The sequence below is a fragment of the Rhyacophila brunnea genome, unplaced genomic scaffold (genome assembly GCF_057557595.1).
Source record: "Rhyacophila brunnea isolate RB1 unplaced genomic scaffold, BYU_Rbru_1.0 scaffold_8, whole genome shotgun sequence".
Classification (NCBI taxonomy): Eukaryota; Metazoa; Arthropoda; class Insecta; order Trichoptera; family Rhyacophilidae; genus Rhyacophila; species Rhyacophila brunnea.
This window is the reverse complement of record NW_028233350.1, coordinates 47,021,268-47,041,528: the sequence shown is the minus strand read 5'-3', so window position 1 is coordinate 47,041,528 and position 20,261 is coordinate 47,021,268. Positions and strand designations below refer to the sequence as shown.

At 33.1% G+C, this 20,261-nt stretch overlaps 1 protein-coding gene across 1 annotated transcript in view; it reads left to right on the top strand.

The window, feature by feature from the left end:
• Positions 1–11,809: 11,809 nt before the first annotated feature.
• The window catches only part of LOC147064293 (uncharacterized), a 527,685-nt gene continuing 519,233 nt past the window's right edge, over positions 11,810–20,261 (top strand). The window contains exons 1-2 of the mRNA XM_085958787.1: positions 11,810–11,881; positions 13,075–13,185. The gene's annotated coding sequence lies outside the window, so the exon portion shown is untranslated. The remainder of the gene's footprint in view (positions 11,882–13,074; positions 13,186–20,261) is intronic.

Sequence of the window (20,261 nt, the reverse complement as noted above, 5' to 3'; positions counted from 1 at the left end):
TCAGTCATAGTTACTTATTTGTTTTCATTCAACTTAGAATACCAATTGAATATTGTGTAGTATCCATTTCACGTAAGTCACCAATTTGTAGCTGTTTATTTATTGAAGGGGTAACTAATTTATGGTTTTCATTTTTTGTTATTTTCACCAATACATTATTGTTTCGCCATGTAGATAATAATTAATACACAACTGATTTTGATTGATGTTTATTGGTTGATTGTTTAAGTGCAACTAATGAAACTTTTGAAATTCTATTAAACTCTATCTAAATTTCCCAATTTTCGATTTTATGAGAAAGGTATTATTAAAATTATTTAATTTAACATACCTACATAATTTTGAAAACACTTCTGAGAAAATATATTATAACCAATAGAAAAAATCTTTTTGAAAAAAGTAAGACACCCCTCAGGAATCGAACCTGCATCTCTTCGGTATCGCGCCCACGCACATAGACCACTATGCGAAAGTAGTCATTCTTGATTGCGACAAATTTTGGTTATTGGCTTTTAATATTCACTGAAGCGCTTTCCAAATTGAGCTACTGTTGGCGATCGGCTTTTATATTTAATTTAGTTTCGAATTTGGAAGCACGACGTTCAAGCGACAGTTTTGAAAATACTCCGATAGGTGCTAGCTCATATCATATACAACTTGAAAACAAAGACACTTCACTGACAAAATAAGATATTGTACTCAATACCTTGTGGCTGATGGTATAAAGTGATTACCTTAAGAGAAAATTTAAGCCATTATACAAACAGATTAGACGGGATTTACTTTTGAAGCGCGCCTCGTGTGTACGTTAGCTAGGAACTCGCCCAAGTTTTAATGGAAAGTACTCAAATGTAATGCAACCGCGAATCGGGCCGGAATCGCGGTGGGTGAGAAGTGGGGAGGGGGGGGCGCAAGATTTCTTGAATGCATAATGGAGGCGACAAGGACGCAGGATGTTGGCGTTATGGAAATTCCGGAAAATTTATTCCTGCTCCGGATGATCACGTGACGCTGTCGGACGACATCTTGTCTGACACGAAACTTAAATCTCGATACGTGTACCAGCACCCACCCGTTGTCTTTATCAACAGATGGTACAACTCTTATCTGTAATTGGAAGCCGGGAACCGTATACCGCGAAAAACTTACCGTATCAAAGAATAAATTGAGCGCAGATGAAACAATCTATTTGTTTACTTTATTATAATATATTTAATTTACTGTATTATTTAAACCCCTGAGATTGCCAACCGGCTAGCGCGTCGAATTATTATAATGTTGTGGGTCCCATGTTCGTATCTTGGGTCTCGAAAATATACATATTGTTTTCAATGAGTGTTTGGAGTCAGAGAATGGACTTAATAGGTTGAGCAAGTGGGTCACATCCATTTATCATAAAAACAAAAATCTATTAATACAAACCTCCACCCTGTTTAGGCCCATATTATGATCTTTTTAGGATCATACATGATATTATTAAGATGTCTAAAAGAGACTCTCCAGGGGGTCGTCCATATATGACGCCACGCTCTAAGGGAGGGAGGGTGTCTGATATAATGTGATGATTTGTCATAAAAGATAGAGGTGGTTATGTGACGTCACAAAACCATTCAATTCTAAGAATAAATTAATATTGAACTTAATTTATTATTTTAAATGAATTTGCTTTTTAACGAATGAGGGGGGTCAGAAACGTGACATGTTTTAGGCTAAAATACATCCAATAAGATGCTATGAAATGGTGGGGGGTTTAAAATACTGAAAATCGTGTAACGTAATTTTTACAACCCTCAAGGTCACGATAAATTATTGTTTTGATGACATAGCGATTATACATTAAATTTCTTCAATATCGCAGTGACTAGATAATGTTTTTTTAATAACCTTGTGAATCCGTCCCGTGTAAAATTTATTGCAATATGTTACACTACTAGTTTCTTCTGAATTTTTTTAGTAAAGTTAAACTCACTACTGATTTATCTACTAAAAGTAATTTTTTTTCAAATGTAAATTTAAAGGTATATTTCTTATATAAGTATGTACACTTAATTTAATCGTATGGTGTAAGGTTCTCAGTGAGGCATCATACAAAATGAAACGAAATAACACACATCTCTTCGAAAAATGTTTTTTTTTCATTTATCCATCGCTGTGGGGTAAATAGCATTTATGAAAATTTGATAAACTGTGATTATTACAATACAGTCACAGTTTATATAAAAATAAATTAAAATATGAAAACGAATGAAAATGGCAAACAAAGAGTATGTTTTCCGCAAAAATGAATATTTATTTTATAAAATTATAATGAATGAGTTTTTTAACAAACGTAATAAAACTAATGAATATTCATTGCACATGTGAAATAATGGACATTACATTTCAAATTAATGATGCCATTCAAATTATTTATACGGTACAAATATCTTTTATTTCATTTATTGTGTGACAACTCATATTAAAATGTTCGTCATATTTTTTAATCAACAATTTATTATTTAATAAATTAGTACCCAAACAGAGCGACCTTTTTGGACGCTGGCGAAGAGTCACTGCTAAGCTACAATTTAATATAACCTGTAACAAAATAAATAAAAAAATAAGATAATTAGAAAATTTATAAAAATAATCATAAATAACTCATATTATATTTTCTGTATGTCTCTCGTTTCTGTCTTCCTCTTGCTTTGTACCAATTGTGTATGTCTCAAGAAAACGTAACATTGCATAGTGAAAATTGTATTGCCCCATTTCTAACTGGTTGTAGGCATAGCTGTTAGAACCACAATTTATTAAAAGGTTCGGTTTCGGGTTCGGGGTGCAATAGAAAAACCGAATGCGGTTCGGTTTCAGTATTCAGTACCATCAATATATACTTATTGATATAATATTATGGATTACTAGAAAAAAAAGAGGTGGCCATGTTACATGTCAACATTCTTGTCGATGCGCTCAATGCGTTTAATGCGCAGACAGATAGTGTGTGTATGTGTGGAACTGTGTAGCGCTGCGTTACAGACAGATCATCAAGAAAATTATATCATGTAAATAAATAAAACTATCCTAAATATTATGTAATTATTTGTATTAAGTAAAATTTATTTCGAAGAATTAATTATTGAACACAGTTATTATGCGTTGAAACGACGTGTTGTGTCAGATACATATTTTAATTGTCCTCTCCCATCTTCCCCAGAACCCGGAAGTGATTTTCGAGTGCATACTCGTAGATAGAGGGTATTTATTTCATCAATCAAGACGACTCTCTGTTCAATAGTATGGAAGAAAACACCGTATCAAGAAGACGTTATGCGGTGTTCACCAGAAAAATGGACGTAGATAATATTTAAGTATTCTACTCGTAGGTGTATTAGCGAGTATTAGTTGCAATGACAGTTAGGTAACAATGTTTTTGTTTTTATTTGCTATTTTTTTTGTCGGAGTTTGATAATATTTTGTTAGTTTAATGACTATCAATTCCAGCTCTTAACGATAATCAAAATTGGTTAAAATAGTAAATTAGTTACAACGTTGGTACTCGTAATATCCATCATCCGTTCGATATTGATACATTATTTGTCTAATATTTGAATATAGGTATTCAATGATTACTGATTATGTTTTCAGTTGTTCTTTTTTTGATATAATACTTTTAGTTATTTGATTTCGTGTCTAGTCACAATAATTGCTATGACGGGCGGTTATTGGATTTGACCGGCAATAAATTAAAACCGCCAGTTAAAGATAATTTCATTGTATTTTGGTAAATAGGTACATACATGATAAAATAACAATATTTATAAAAATTAAAAAGTAATTGAATAGTTTGAAATCACAGAGACTAGAGATAGTACATATTTTGGTAAAAACAGAAATGTAAATAAAAGCAAACGTGTTTCCTTAAAATTGGCCATAGTGTCGTATTTTGATAGTACAAATAATTTGCATACACGCGTTCAGTAGTGAGTAACATTTCTCTTAATTTAATAATACAATATTAATGTATAGGTACCTACGAAAATTAGTAATATAAAATTTCATTCTTTGAATTGAGATTTTAATAAAGTACTTGTTTGTAATATTTTTAGAGTAAGTCCATTGAAGAATACCAAATTATTTTGTATCTTTTCCCCATTTTGACTTTAAACTAAGATATTATTGTTAGTATTGAAAGCAACATAATTTGTAAGATCGTAAATCTAATATATAAAAATCAATATTTGTTTGTTTGTTCGTATTTTATGCGCTGCCATACCGTTCATCCGATTGCGATAAAACTTTGTGAACTTATTGCTTGCACTTGCGCAAAGAGTATAGGCTATATCTTATATATAAAAATGAATGTCTGCCTGTCTTTCTGTCTCTCTGTCTGTCTGCCTGTCCTGCATGCGTTCCTATACCATTCATCCGATTGCGATGAAATTTTGGTAAGTGGTTGTTTGCATACCCGCGAAGGTTTCTAAATTAGAAAAAATCATCATCTTTATCTTCTTCTTCATTCTATTTTCTTTTATTCGTATGGTTCCTATACCATTCATCCGATTGCGACGAAACTTTCGTCAGTTATTGTACGCGCACCCGCAAATGTTTCTAAATTAGAAAAACCACCTTCTTCTTCTTCATTATATCTTCTTTTATTCGTATGGTTCCTATACCATCCATTCGATTGCGATTAAACCTTCGTCAGTTGTTATGGTAACACCCGCAAAGGTTTCTGAAATAGTACCTACAGCCATCTTCTTCTTCTTCTTCTTCTTCATTCTATCTTCTTTTATTCGTATGGTCCGTATACCATTCATCCGATTGCGATGAAACCTTCGTCAGTTGTTGTGGTAACACCCGCGAAGGTTTCTGAATTAGTACAACCATCTTCTTCTTCTTTCTATTAGTATGCGTTCCTATACCATTCATCCGATTCCAGTGAAATTTTGATCAAGTATTGTTATCACTAACTGTTACTTACTGTTATCTCTAACTATAGGCCAATAGCAGTTCTTTCGGCTCCATGTAAATTATTTGAATCGATATTACATATAAACATCAACCGTCAAATAGACTCTCGCCTCTCCGATTCGCAGCATGGTTTTCGACTTAGGCGGTCCACAGTAACAAATCTTATAGTGTATAATAATTTTATTTCAAATTCTATGGATAAGTCAATTCAAGTTGATTCTGTGTACACAGATATTTCCAAGGCATTTGATCGTGTTGATCACGATATTTTATTACAAAAGCTTTGTACATTTGGCGCGTCATATAGTATAATATGTTTTTTTGCTTCTTATTTGAAAAATCGCCGTCAATTTGTTGATTACCATGGGAATGAATCGCGGATTTTTAGAACAAACTCTGGTGTTCCTCAAGGTTCAAATCTTGGCCCAATTTTGTTTTTAATATTTTTTGATGATATTGTCAAAGTTATAACCAATTCTTCTTGTTTGCTATTCGCAGATGATCTTAAACTTTTTCGAACTATTGAAACCCCATTGTGCTGTGCGATGTTGCAGTCTGACTTAGATGCTATCTCGCAATGGTCTATCTTAAATAAACTTGAATTCGCTACCTCCAAATGTAATATTATTTCATTCAATCGTTCAAGGCACACCTTATTGTTCCCATACACATTGTCTGGTATAATATTGAGTAGGGTAACGGAGATAAAAGATTTGGGAGTATTGTATGATACAAAGTTCACTTTCAATCAGCATATTCTTAACATCAGTACTAGATCTAGCAAAATGCTTGGTTTTGTTATGAGGGTTTCAAAATCATTCGAAAACGTCCGAGTACTACGTACATTATACGTATCATTTGTGTTGAGTATTCTTGAATATGCCAGCATTATTTGGAGTCCTAATAGGTTCATGCACACAATTAAGCTGGATCGAGTCCACAATAGATTTCTTAGATTTCTCTACTTAAGAACATACGGGTTCTTTCCTTATGATAATGACAATAAAATGAATTTCCCGACTCGTTTTCTTCTGGGTATGCTATCAATGCAATCCCTGTCTACCCGAAGAGTGATTGTTCTTTTAAAGCATTTCTTTTTACTTCTTCGTGGGTTCATTTACAATCCGCATATACTGGCAAATATTAATTTTCATGTTCCCACCAATATCACTCGCAGCTCCACGGTCTTCAAGATACCTCGTCGCAGGACAGATGTTATGTTTCATGATGCTGTGTATCGTGCAATTAGCTTATTTGATGGCACCATAAAGGTTGATTTGTTTTTTATTAATTATATAATGTTTGTAGACGTTTTAAATAGGATAAATTTATAATTGTATATATTATCATATTTCTTTAATATTTACACATGCTGTCTTTTCCTCTTTCTTGTCATATTAGTTGTTATTTGTAATTAACATATTTTTATATATTTGTATGTATTATGTATTATGGCGCATTGGCCAAAAGCTGTAATGCCGTAATACTCTTTTTTTATAAATAAATAAATAAAAATCACGCCCGCAAAGGTTTGTGAATTGATACAACCATTTTCTTCTTCTTTTTCTTCTATTATATCTTCTTCTATTCGTACGCGTTCTTATACCATTCATCCGATTGCGATTAAATTTTGACCAGTTCTTGTGCGCACGCCCGCGAAGGTTTCTGAATTAGTACAACCATCTTCTTCTTCTTCTATTAGTTTGCGTTTCTACACCATTCACCCGATTGCAATGAAACTTTGGTGCGTTGTCGTGCGCATACCCATAAAGATTTCTGAATTAGAAAATTATCTTCTTCTTCTATTCGTATGCGTTCCTATACCATTCATTGCGATTTGCATTGCGATTGCGATGAAACTTTTGTCAGTTGTTGTGCGCACACCTGCGAAGGTTTCTAAATTAGTATTAAATAAAATACAAAGTTTGTTGTTTGTTTGTTCCATCCAATTTTGTTTTTTTTTTACTACATATTAATAACATTAATAACGTTTTCATATTTTGGATTCGATTTTAATTTAGTGTTCTTTTGTTTGACCTTTACTCCTATTAGAATTATTTTCATATTGCCGTATTGTATTACACAGATATTTTAATATTAAAAAAATAATTACCTCTTATTATTTTTCAAATATCTAAGATAAATATAACCACGAAGCGACCCTGTGCAAAGCCGGGTACTTTAGCTAGTCATTAATAAAATCTCTATTTTGGATATAGGTAGAAAATGGAGAATGCAACATTCTTATCTTTGTGTCAAATACAAAATATAGTAATTGAACAAAAAATATCGACATTTTTACAATCAATGCCATTTGAAATTTTGATCCATTAAATCACTATCGTTACGTGCTTTCTCTGTGAGAAAGCGGAAAGGATATTGAAAATATCGTAACGTCATAAATGCACACATTGTAAAAAATAATATTCTTCCCAGTATTATTTATATTTATTATAAAAATAGCAACACGCTCTCCATGTTCATTAATATTATTCACAAAATTTTCTATCGATTAAATGCATGTAAAATATTTAGTCTTTTTTAGTTGGTGTTTGCCTAGATAATCGGAATTCCATAATAAGCGATTATTTAAAACCTATTTACTAAATAAATATAAATTTAAATAACCCAAAGATATTTTAAAAGTAAAAATATATTAACAAAGATATTGTATTAAATTTATTCTCTAAGTAACAGAGCCATCCATCCAAGAAGGTATTGAATCTATAATTCACATACACATAGATAATATAATGTAAGTATACAATTCTAGCGAATATTCTACTTTCTACTAATACATGCAAACAATGGCTTAATATAGGTGATCCAAAGTTTTTTGTATGAACATTAATGGTGTTTGTCCTTGAGAATTGAGAATTGTCTATTTTAATATAAATGAAATGACTAATACTTTTACGACAACATCCACTTACCTTTGCGCATTATACATAATATGTTGTTTTGCGCACAGTAGTTAAACTCCGGGTAGCCAACCGGACAAGAAGTTCGGCTAAAGAAGACGTTGATTTTTTTAGCGCAAGTTTGATTCCCGCTTAGGCGTCACTTTTTTAGTGCATGTTGTCTTTTTTTAGTGAAATATCTTTTATAAAATATTTTATCTTCAGTAAATCGAATCGTAAAATACTAAAGATGGAACAAAATTCAAATTCAAGTCTCGTAAATACTGCTGTATTAGGTCTTTTTTTCAGATACTTATCACATCCTATCGTCCTTCAACAGGCACCCTTCGCCACTGGTCGGTACTCATTACAATCTATCTTTGTCTAAGACTATAAATTTAATTTACTATTTTTTTAATACAAAACTTAATTATTTGATAACAGATATCTCTTTTGTTTCACAATTCAATTTATTTATTTTTAACATATTGTCGACATTACAAAATATAATTTTAAGACGTTCACAACATGACATTTAGAAACAAAGAAATATAAAACAATATTACATAAAAAAGAGATAGATTAGTATTTATAGAGATAGATTGTAAGTTATTAAACAGTAGAAATGGGTAAATACAAAAAATATAAATTAGATAGGTACAAGGAAGTACATCGGATGAGTTAAGCAGACCATATTTTAAGAATTTATAAAACAACGTCCACCTAGTATACTCAACCTCACGTAGGTGGAATATATCAACACCCGAAGCAATAATTTCGTTGACCATAGTTTCTATCTGCCTATATTGTGCGTTAGTTATAATATTATGTTCTTACTTTTTATTTATTAAAAAAAATCTTCTCACTAGTGCATACAACGACTTATTTCAATAAGTACTATGCATAGAACCCTTAAAGTTTTGAAAACTTGTTTTTATATTATAATGTATAAAAAATAATTAATAATCGTCAAATTATTTATAGAGAAATAACTGGTTCTGCATGCCTCCAATAAAGTTACAATTCTGTGTTGTGTTTCGCGGGATACCACTGTGTGGTCTTTGTTTTCTTAATTAGTGAATCGTGATCACATGCCTTAAAATAAATACTCACGTAATAATAGCGCAGCAAAATTATATACCCACATTTAATTAAACGGTAAAATCCAGAAATATTCATAGAACGTTTAAAAGTATCACGATTTGCAAAACTATTCTACTATAAATAATATCTTATAATTTTTAAACGTCTCAATTATTGTATCACGAACTTGACATAGTTTGGAGGCCCAGTTTATATAAATTTATTTTAGTTTTTCGCTAAATAGTATGATGTAGTCTTATCGATGTGACCACATAGGCCAATTTTGTTGCGTTTAAAAAAAAGTCAACGTCTTATTACGAATGTGAAGATCTCTTCTCATAGTTTATATATCTCCGTATTAATTACCTTTAATTTATTACTAACCAGTGTCTCTCCAGATTTTAGTTATAACCAGTGGTGGCTCGTGGATAAGATATTTGAGGGTGCTGCGGTTGATTAAAAATAAATATAAATGTTTATTTAGATTATATTTAACTATTAACATCAAAATTAAATATAAATTATTAATTATATTAATAATAAAAATAAAGAACTTTGCATAAATTGCTTGCAGAAATAATTTTTAACAATGATAATAAATCATTATAGCTATATTTCTTTCCTCGATGTGGCGGGTGTGCTCACGTACGATGCAGAAACGGCGAAAGTATATTCGTCTATGGGCAAAATACTGAAATCAGACTGTCTGACCCGCAGTACTGATTAAGCTTGCAGCTGCGAGCCCCGCTCCCTGCGCCCCCTTTGTCAACTCGAAAAAATTCTATCGGAAACGGTACTGTGTAAAATCAAGTACCTACCGCGGTGTATGATAATATTATTGGACATTGGATGTATCGGTGCGAGGGCGAGCTTATCACACGATTTTAAAATAATATACATAAATTGATGTATATTATAATATTACATTTTTTCTCAACTTGCTTGGGGGTGCTGCAGTTCCGCAGTACATATGGACGAGCTGCATCTGGTTATAACGTACTTGCACTTGCTAATAATTTTAATGGTTTTTTAGTCGTTATATATTTTACTGAGGTATTTGTTTGTTCAATAAAGAATGTTACATTCTCATATCTTGTGAATTATTCGTTAAATAAAAATCATAGTTTAGTAAAAAGTTTATAAATACTAATATAAAAATTACGCTCACGGTAACGTGTCAGCCTATATTGTCGTGGGTCCCCGGTTTGAATTCTGGGTCTAGCAACAAAACAATCATATGTTGTTTTTCAACGTGTATTTGTACCCATAGTATAGAATTAATAGGTTGAGCAAGTGGCAAATATCTATTACAACATTCACTTTGTGGAGGTTCAAATGATCTGCTTAGGAACATCGAACATGGTTTAAAAAATAAAATTATTTATTATACAAATATCTACCCTACACAAAATCAAACTTATTTCTACAAAAAAATGTCCATTCAATCGAGAAAAATATCCAAACTACATTATTTTGTAATATAAAGAAGGGTTTCAAAGAGATATGAAGGCGAGGAATAATTTATTTTACTTTACCCCTCAAGTAAACACTCATAAAGCGTTCCAGTAGACTGCGCTTGGCCGTTACATATTTGCATTGCCGCCTGTTCGACTGTCTACTGTCTTTTGTACCCGCATCAAAATTCACTACTGTGAATATTTTATAAGTTTGATAGAGAAGTAGGCATTCGGTTAGTAGATGGAAGCATTATTTTATACCTATGCATAATTACGTATTCTACATGAAATTATACGAAAACAACATTCTCAACCTATTTCCGTTGTTAATGAATTGAATGAAAGACTTGGGTCCCAAAAAGAGTGTAAAAATAAAATGAATTAAGTACCACAAAAACTAAACATGTGATTGTTTTTCGATATCTAGTAAAAAACAAAATAACGTATTTGGTAAACCCGTTATTGTTTTTTGAAGTACTACGTCGTCAACATGCAAGCAATATATGCGTTTGTCTGTCGATATAGTTGTTATGTGGCTATTTATAATACTATATAAACTTAAAAATGTAATATATAAGTTTATTATTATTTATTTCTTTTATTCAACGAATACTTCACAAGATTTAAAAATGTACCATTCTAATTATTGAACATAGGTACATCATTTTGAAAAACGCTTCTGAGAAAATATATTATAACCAAATCTTTTTGAAAAAAGTCAGACACCCGGCAGGAATCGAACCTGCATCTCTTGGGCTTACGCCCCAGTCCGCGCATTGTCCACTATGCTACTAGGTGACATACTAATTACGACAAATTTTAACTATTGGCCTTTTTATAATACCTGCTCATCAGCGCTCTTCCAAATCAAGCTACTATAGGCAATCGGTTTTTGTATTTTCAAAATAGATGGATTGGTAGGATAAAGGATAAGAGCATTCATCCGGACAGTGAAATGTGTGAGCTCCAATATCACACGGTTTTTTAAAACTATGTATTTTGGTAATAGATTTTTGGATTTTCTTCCTCCTTCTTTCCTCGACGTTTACTAATATACTATAATTTTTACATCTTTCTGTTAAAATCAGCTTACGACATCAATCCTTCCCGTAAAAAACCAAAATTTAAAAGTTAAAATGAAGTAGAAGATGAAGTGAATAGCTATAGATAGAGAGTCTGCGTGTGTGTTTGTGTAGTGTATGCTGTGATGTGTTGCGTTACAGACAGAAAAATAAAAATACATATATAAAGTAATTATGCTTTTTCTTATGGCTCACATTTTTTTTGAACAAATCTGATAATATTAATGTTATTTGAGAGATAACGAATTCGAAATTTAATTGAAGAAGTCATGATGTTTTTTTTTCTTTGTTATTTTCTAGTGGCCTGTTGATTCTAAAGAGTTTCGATTGGCGCGCAGTTTGTCGGCTCGTCACGCTTCGGCAGTGGCGCGTGGCGCGTGTTTACTGACAGTGAGGAACCAGACCGGTATACCACTTCTTATTCTTTATCACTATGCATAATTAAATGCAGCAAACCGGAACCCATTGATATAATATCGTGTACTTGAAACACAATGCGAACATTCTTTTTATAACATACGATATAGCGCATCAAAACCACTCGGTTCCTTCCTTCTTATAAAATAAATAATTAATAAACACACATTGTATCTCTCACTAGACTCTGCTTAGGAGTTTTATATGCATTTGGTGTCAGGAATTTTGAAGGCAATTAGATTTTTGAATCGAACGATTGATTATACATGTTGTTATGTTGGTAACAAGTTCATTATTTTCTTTTTTATAGACAGCCACAAAATCAAAATGGCGGCTCGCATTAAATGTATTGCCTTTTGCTGAATTAGTATAACTAAATTTTATATTTAAATGTAAAAAATATATGAGATCCATGAAATATCAAATTTAAGTATAGGTACACTATCCAATTCAACGAATTTAAGTATTTCAGGCTTATTTAAGCAATGTCTGCATAATATAAAAATGTATAAAATCATCTAATTGGGTGATTCTAAAGTATTATAGTGGAATATAATAGTTGTGAAAAATTATTATCGAATGAATAGTAATATAAAATCAGAGGTTTTGCTTAAATTTCGTACATTGAGGTTCCACCTCTGTAGAATAATGTTATTTTCAAACATTTTTGTTTATTTCTCGATTTTATTAGAAAATTTTACTTGGATTTTGTCGATTGTTAATCCTCTCTGGCCACCTTCGATGGACCAACTAACTTATAGAGGTATTTTTCCACTGGCTACCTTCAGTTCCCGCACCTCGATCCTCATCCAGAGCGTTCACCTTACTTGCCTTTGCTATAATAGACGCAAAACAATATTTAAGTTTCATTAGACACCCATGCTTTTTTATTATTAATATGAGGAATCTATCAATAAATATTTCAGATCAATCAAGTTGTTTACCAAATTACCAATAAATTTTGTTTTTTTAAGAATGTTGTACAGAAACCTCACGTTCGGAGTGCTATGCCGTCCACAAATTGTATAATTGACAGGGCTCGAAATGGACCGGAACATAAATCTACGTAAAATCTGCAACATTGTCGTTAATTAAAAAAAAAATATTTTTGGCGGTTATTTTTTAACACATTTGTTTTTATAAATCACACATAAAATTAAATAACTATGTTAATATTTTCAGAAAATGAACGAGCGCTCAGGTTCAAAACATTTTCCATTTCGAGTGCTGATTATTGGCATCCAATAATACAATGTATTATCACCGCAAGTCATTCCAAGTCTCTGGATGATGGTAAGTAAATACACGAAAAGATTTTAAAGCTATACAAAAAACGTGACAAACACCTACAACAAAATCGTCACATTAACAACCATAGACAAAAGAAATAGAAATACGGACCATATTCATAGAATCCAGCCAACGAATAAGATTAGAATACCTAATGAATCATTTACCTATATTATTATGAAATTTATTTGTCAATCATTGTAAGTTAAAATAACATTTTGAACATAAAACAGCTGCTATAAAATGTAATAATAATAACTCTCACTAAAGAGAAGTAAGAAAATTGGCAGGGGATATTTTGACTGACAGGAAGTTTTCATTACATAGACAAGTTACACGTCGTCGTCTTGTCTATGTGCTTATAGCGAATGTGTACAGTTGCGATTCGAATTTGCTAGAATGTTTGCGGGCATTATGCGCCTAACTTCATCTCCTTCCATTTTGACAGCTGCTGTCAGCCCCAAAGAGGGATGTGTTGGATTTATTTTTTCACGATAGAATTATTTCTTCGCCACATTTCATTTATTTGCGGGCATTTTTTTCTTTTTAAGAATAGCTACTGACCATCAGTCTGAAATATACTTGCCAAACATTGAATTTTCTTTATCCATTGACGTATTTATAAATATATAAAAAAAATACGAAGAAAACCTTATATATTTCAATGAGAGTATTATAATAATATTGCCAGCTGCTGTCTTTTCATGCTATACACTTTTTAACACTATAGCAAGCAACGAGGCCCTATTACATTAGTCTAGTAGAGCAGTGGCACAATCATAGAAACACCCAGGATTTGAAAAAAATCACATAAATGTAACATGAGCTCACTAGAAATCGAAACCAAACCCCACGGGTGAAAAGTCAGTGCATTGGTACGAGGGTTGCTTATTTTACCTATATAAATAACTGAGTTTTGTAGAAGGTGGATATTATTGTGTCTGTAGATTTAACTGAAAAAAAACTCGATAATATTCACCACTCAGATAATGGGGCAATACAATTGGAATGTTTCTAATCTAATAAAAATCTTTACTCACTGAATTGGTAGTTACGATTACAGTCCCATGATAAGCTAACTTGAGATTCGTTTTTGTGATTATGAATGATTTTGATTCTTGTTTTGTCGAGAAATCATCTTTGAGATTCTCGAGAACTCTTTTTTTGTAGTCCAACGCAAATAACATAGACGTCGAAATATAGAAAAAAAGGAAAGCGGTAGTCATCTGGTTTTTTATACCTACTATATCGTTATAATAGTTAACTATTAATTGATAAGCTATTTTTTTTCATTATTTTTGGAATTAGGTTGCTATAACATAAATTATCGCACAATATGCCGGGACTATTTCGATAACTTTCAATTTTACTCCGTAAGACGTCTGTCTAATGATGTGCCAAGTTCATCAGTCATATCGAAAAAAAAGTATCAATACTTAGTATACTTGTCCCGTTTCCACGTGCATGGATGTACCGCTGACAGTACGTATTTATTTATTTAAGAAAACAAAACATCGTGGACATAACAAATCTAAATTCAAGACGTTCACAACATGAGATTTACATTATAAAAAATATTATCGCGACCACAACAAAAAAATGCAAGTGTAAACATGAAAATTGCAAGATTGCATGCATGGATTAAAAAAAAGTTTAGAAGCTTCTGAATTTTCACGCGATAATTGGACTGTGCGATATTTGCGCCTGCGCAGTAGAACGAAAGTGGCGAAGCTGCGAGTAAAAAACGAACTACACCGCGCAGATACTCATTTCGAGGTTTACCGATTTTCACGACCTGTCAAATAGTACCATAACATGACAACATCGCGTCTCTCTTACTCTTGAAGGATGAGAATGGCGAAACAGTCAGCATTGTTACATGGAAACAGTTATTATCGTTATAGTTTAAAATACACACTATTGGTGCACGTATATCCATGCACGTGTACGTGTGCTATACGAATCTATTTAGCCGACGAAAAATACGGATTTAAGAAGACATATTATGATATCGTGTATTTTTACAGTGTGTACGTTTGCATCATTGGTTCAATTCGTGTTCGTTCAATGTAAAAAAAAATAAAATAACTTACAGCACTATGATTCTAAAACTAAACTATTCCTCTTAAATTGACTTCAGGTTCATTATGAAATGATTTCCTGAAACTAATTCCAAGTTTTAAGTATATTTAAATTGAGTATAAATCCCAACTAAGTCCTTAAAGAAGTGTTGAACAAATTTAACAGCCATATTATAAAGTAAGACGTTATATTATTATATCACGGGACAGATTCAAGCTATGACGAACTAATTTGAAATTCAATTAAAGTTTCGAAGCGTAGGTTCGCGTCTCGGCTGCGGGCCCTCAATTGGCTCCCCTGGTGTGTTGCTTTTACCGCGGGCAGATGTCACTACTCGGCTTACGCATGTCGTTGACATTTATTCGAGAAGTCTGCTGTGTGTACTGGAAACTTTTGCAATTTGAGTCCCAATCTCTTATACCGTCAATAGTAGTAATATATTCATGAAAATTATTTCAATTCTTTCCTCCACGTTTTCGCATCGCGGCATTTTCAATTTAACCAAAACTTGTGATGACGTTGCAATTGTCATTGTATGATTTATTTTCTTGCCATAGTTTCGTTCCCGAAACCAAATCACAAGGTGATTTGAGTAAGTTTGTTTTTTTTCTGCACATTCGTAAATCCAAAACAGTTTTAGGATAGTTCTAGCAAATGTATAAGCCGTCACCAAAGCCTGAACAAAAACGAACCATAAAGAGAAAGTGAGAAAGCATTTGGCAAGCTTATGTCTTCGTAATATGGGTTAGAGTAAGATAGAATTTCTACGGCTTGATTAAATATTTTGTGTAGGTACATATCACCGATAAATATTAATTTTGATGACTACAGTCATTTAAAAACTGCGAGCACGTGTTGCTAAAATTTATTGTTTTTGTGTTAAATATAAAGTTAGTGGTAATTATTTAGCCGTACTGAGAATCAACATAACGGTGTAACGTTTCGTAAAACAATTGAATTTTACTGTGCGTTATACGCAAGAAACACGGTTTCATTTTGGCAAACAATACCCACTCTCTTTATATTATTAGTCTGAGGCCGTCACAAAGGCATTGATGAAAATCTTATTTGTGTATAAAACCACTTACTACTTCATTTTGTCACGCCCCAGTGTTGGGGCATAGGGCAAGGTCCATCGCCACGTCTCACGCCTCCCGCCATGTGTGACCTAAAGTACGTATATCGCTTTTGTCGCTGCAGATTGAGGGAAGGTCGGCCACGGCGACGAAACCCTTGAGGTTATACAACAATGGTACGAAGTATCACACTCTCTGGTGGCATCCGGAAGAGATATGCCGACCACGTGAAGCGTCTCTTTGTTATTACTTCAATCACTGAGTCGGTCGTACCAGTGTACCACAAATATTCGCCGAAGGCATAAGTAGCCCAAATAAATGAGAGTAAATCGTCAAAAAGCTTACTAAGGCTAATAGTAAAATTAGCTGTTATTTGTAGCAAACTGTCACAATATTACTATATGTAAACACGATGGCCGCGGGGCTTAAGCGTTGGCCTATTGCGTCGTGGGTCCCAGGTTCGAATCCTGGGTCTGACAAGTACACATATTGTTTTATGAATTTGTGTGTGAGTCAGAGTATGGACCTAATGGGTGGAGCAAGTGGTTGACATCCATTTATCGTAAAAACATAAATCTGTCAATACAAACCTACACTCTGTGGATGCCCATATGATCATATTAGGATCGGACATGGTCAAAAGAAAGAAACACAATTATTTAGATTCGATCAATCAGTCAATTTCACAATATGATATACTGACATTAATTGAATTGAACCTCCTTCAGATATTAGGCTGGCAGGGACCAGCTTTTGACAGTATTATAACTTAATAATCAACCTTAAATTTAGTTAGAACAGTCTACGTCTTTTTGTCTGTGTGTACAAATTAGCTTTAAGAATATTGTAATAAATATTTATCTACCTAATCTTGGTGACTATTTTCGAGTATATTCTATCGCATGTCATTTCACTGAACTGGCACCGATCTACACCGCATCCTTTTTATATAAACATACACAATATGTATCAGTTTATTATAATAAACCTTAAAATATGCGGTTAAAGATGTTTGCTTAACAATTATTTGCTAGCCATTATGACCGTACAGAATAGTAAATATTATTTATTATGATAATTAATTTAAAGGTTATCTAATTCAACTTATAGTAACTAGAAGGATCGTGATATACCTATGTATATTTATATTTGTTTTTATTAATATATTACGTATTGTGAACCCTATAATTGCTATATAAATGCTACTTTGGCCTGTTAAGACATTTTAAGTCCCGCATACTTTCTCGCCGAACTAAAAGCACTCTTTACAAGACACTTGTAAAGCCAGTGCTCACCTACGCATCGGAAACCTGGACATTAACTCTGCGAAATGAACGAACCCTGAAAATTTTTGAAAGAAAAATTCTCCGCCGTATATATGGACCGATCAGGGACGGCACCAATTGGAGGAGAAGAGAAGAAGCTCTATGGGCTGTACGAAGATTGGAGCGCAGTTCAATCAATTAAGATTTGGAGACTGCGATGGCTAGATCATGTGCACCGTATGAATGTTATTGAACTGCCAAAGAGAGTGATGTCCAGCAATCCAATAGGGCGTAGAAGAAGAGGCAGGCCAAAGATTCGCTGGTTGGATGGAGCTGCCAGTGACTGCCGTATTCTGTGGGTACCAAATTGGAAAGCGGCCACACTGGATAGGGACAGGTGGAGGGCGCTGGAGGAGGCCAAGACCCACACCGGGTTGTCGCGCCCCCGATGATGATGATGATGAACCCTATAATTAGTAATTTGTAATGTCCCACAAAAAAAAAATGTAAAACTCGGGACCCTTTACCTGACAGTCGGATATTAATTAAAGGAAGGGTAACTTATGAAGTAGACGTGTAATGCAATAGACATTGAAATATATTGGAAAATTTCTACCCCTAAGTAAATTCAAAATGGCACCCTATATGTAGTATTTTTACTCACATATTCAATGTATGTAAATTCATGACAACATTTTATTATTTCTACAATGCTGGAGACATGCAAACATTTTTTTAAAAAGCTGATATATGCTTGTTTTTTTAATTTATCGTCCTCTTAGAATGCGATGCCCCATAGAAATGCACGTTATGTCTACTTGCATGACACGTTACTGCCAGTAGAGTTAATAAATACAAATAAACTAATATTTTTGAAAATTAATGAACAAAACGAGTATTTTTATTATATTGTCTATACTTCGGATACACGAATATTCTGCTAACTTATTTGAATATAATTCTAAATATATATAAAGATATTAGAAGACAAAATCTCAGATTATAGTCATCTTGCAAGTCATAGTGAAACCGGCAAGGCATTAATCCACAAAGTAACTTCTGGTTTGCGCTAGTGTTTGGTTGAAACTCCTCCAGGGAAGGCATATAGTATATATGACTCCACAGTGTGCTCCGTGTTCTACAGACACACGTTATATTTGCGTGGAAGCCTAAAGCCTGGAAATTTATCCGGTGGATCTACAACTAGACGGAAGTTCCTCACGCCCGATGATAGCCAGTCATGTCGTCAGACACCCTGCTACTCGCTCTGAGCCAAAAGCAGCTCCTTTCCTGCACTCTAGAAAAGATTCCCCAATAGAAATAAAACCGAGTTAATGGTTATCGATCGGGCTTACCTTCTACTAGCAGCAAATGTACTCCAAAACCTGGAAACAGTTTGTATATCGAGAGTTTCAATTTCCACGAAAATTAATGCTTATGCAGACAGAAGTGTTCTCCATATTGTTGTACGGTGTCGAGTGATGGATCCTGAGGGCGAGGGAGCGGAAGGTAGATAATTGATGCTTTCGAAATGTAGTGTTGGCGCTGAACGCTTTATATTTCTTAGACAGAGCACAGGATGCACCAGTTAATCATACAGAGACAACAGATAAAGGAACTTTTTGAGTCTCTTGAATGTTTGAGACGCATTATGCATTTTTTTGGAAATTTTGTTCGGCGTGGACCATATGACCTAGAGAGATTGGTGGTTTTGGGTAGTCTACTACAGGGGATGTGAAGCAGAGGAAAAGCGTCAGAGCGCTGGAGGGACCAAATGAAGGAGCTTACTGGGGGCAGCCTTCACGCTGTCCTGAGAGAAGCAGAAGATCGAGAGGGGTGGAAAGTCTCGGTCACAAAAAAGATGGTGGAATTTGAAGGTGGTCACAATGTTATAAGGGAACGACCAAGAAGAGAGTCGAAAATTTAATTATGAATTCGATTTACTATTGATTTTTGTTTTAATATTGAATATATTTATATCCGTATTCATTGAATTTGGGAAAAAGTAATTTTCATTTGCTTAAGTCCTGCTTCATTTTAAACATGTTTTTTGTTCTAATAGGTATGTTTCTGAGGTGTTTCAAATTATATGTAACTTAATGTGAAGTTAGATAATACGAATGTTGTTTCAAGTAAGTGACTTTCTCGCAAATCCAAATACTTCTTATAAAAATACTTCGCAGTAGTAGAAATATTTGAGGAATTTGTTTACTTCAGCGAAAGATATTACTGTACGCGTTTTAATAAAAATGCCTGTAAAGTTAACAGGGTGGGGGTTGTTCAACTAAAGAAAAACAAAGAATTAACCATTTCTAACAAGATTGAATTGACGCCATTTTTCATTCTCTTTAATCTTGATAAGCTAGAGCCTTTTGTGTTAATAAGCGTATACTGGATTTAAAAGCGTCTGTTAAAAACGAAAAATAAAAACTTTTGAGTTATTACTGCAATATAAGTTGGGAGCGTTGGAATAAGTTTTATTAAAATTTGTAATAGAATATTCTAGCTCATGCTTTTCTTATAAGTACCATATAAAATCAGATTTTATGATTATTTATATAAATGCAATATTTATTTTTATTAAAATCCGTTATAACAAAAATTTGGAAAGATCCTGACGTCGGTTAGTAAATTATTATCATTTTGATTTAATATA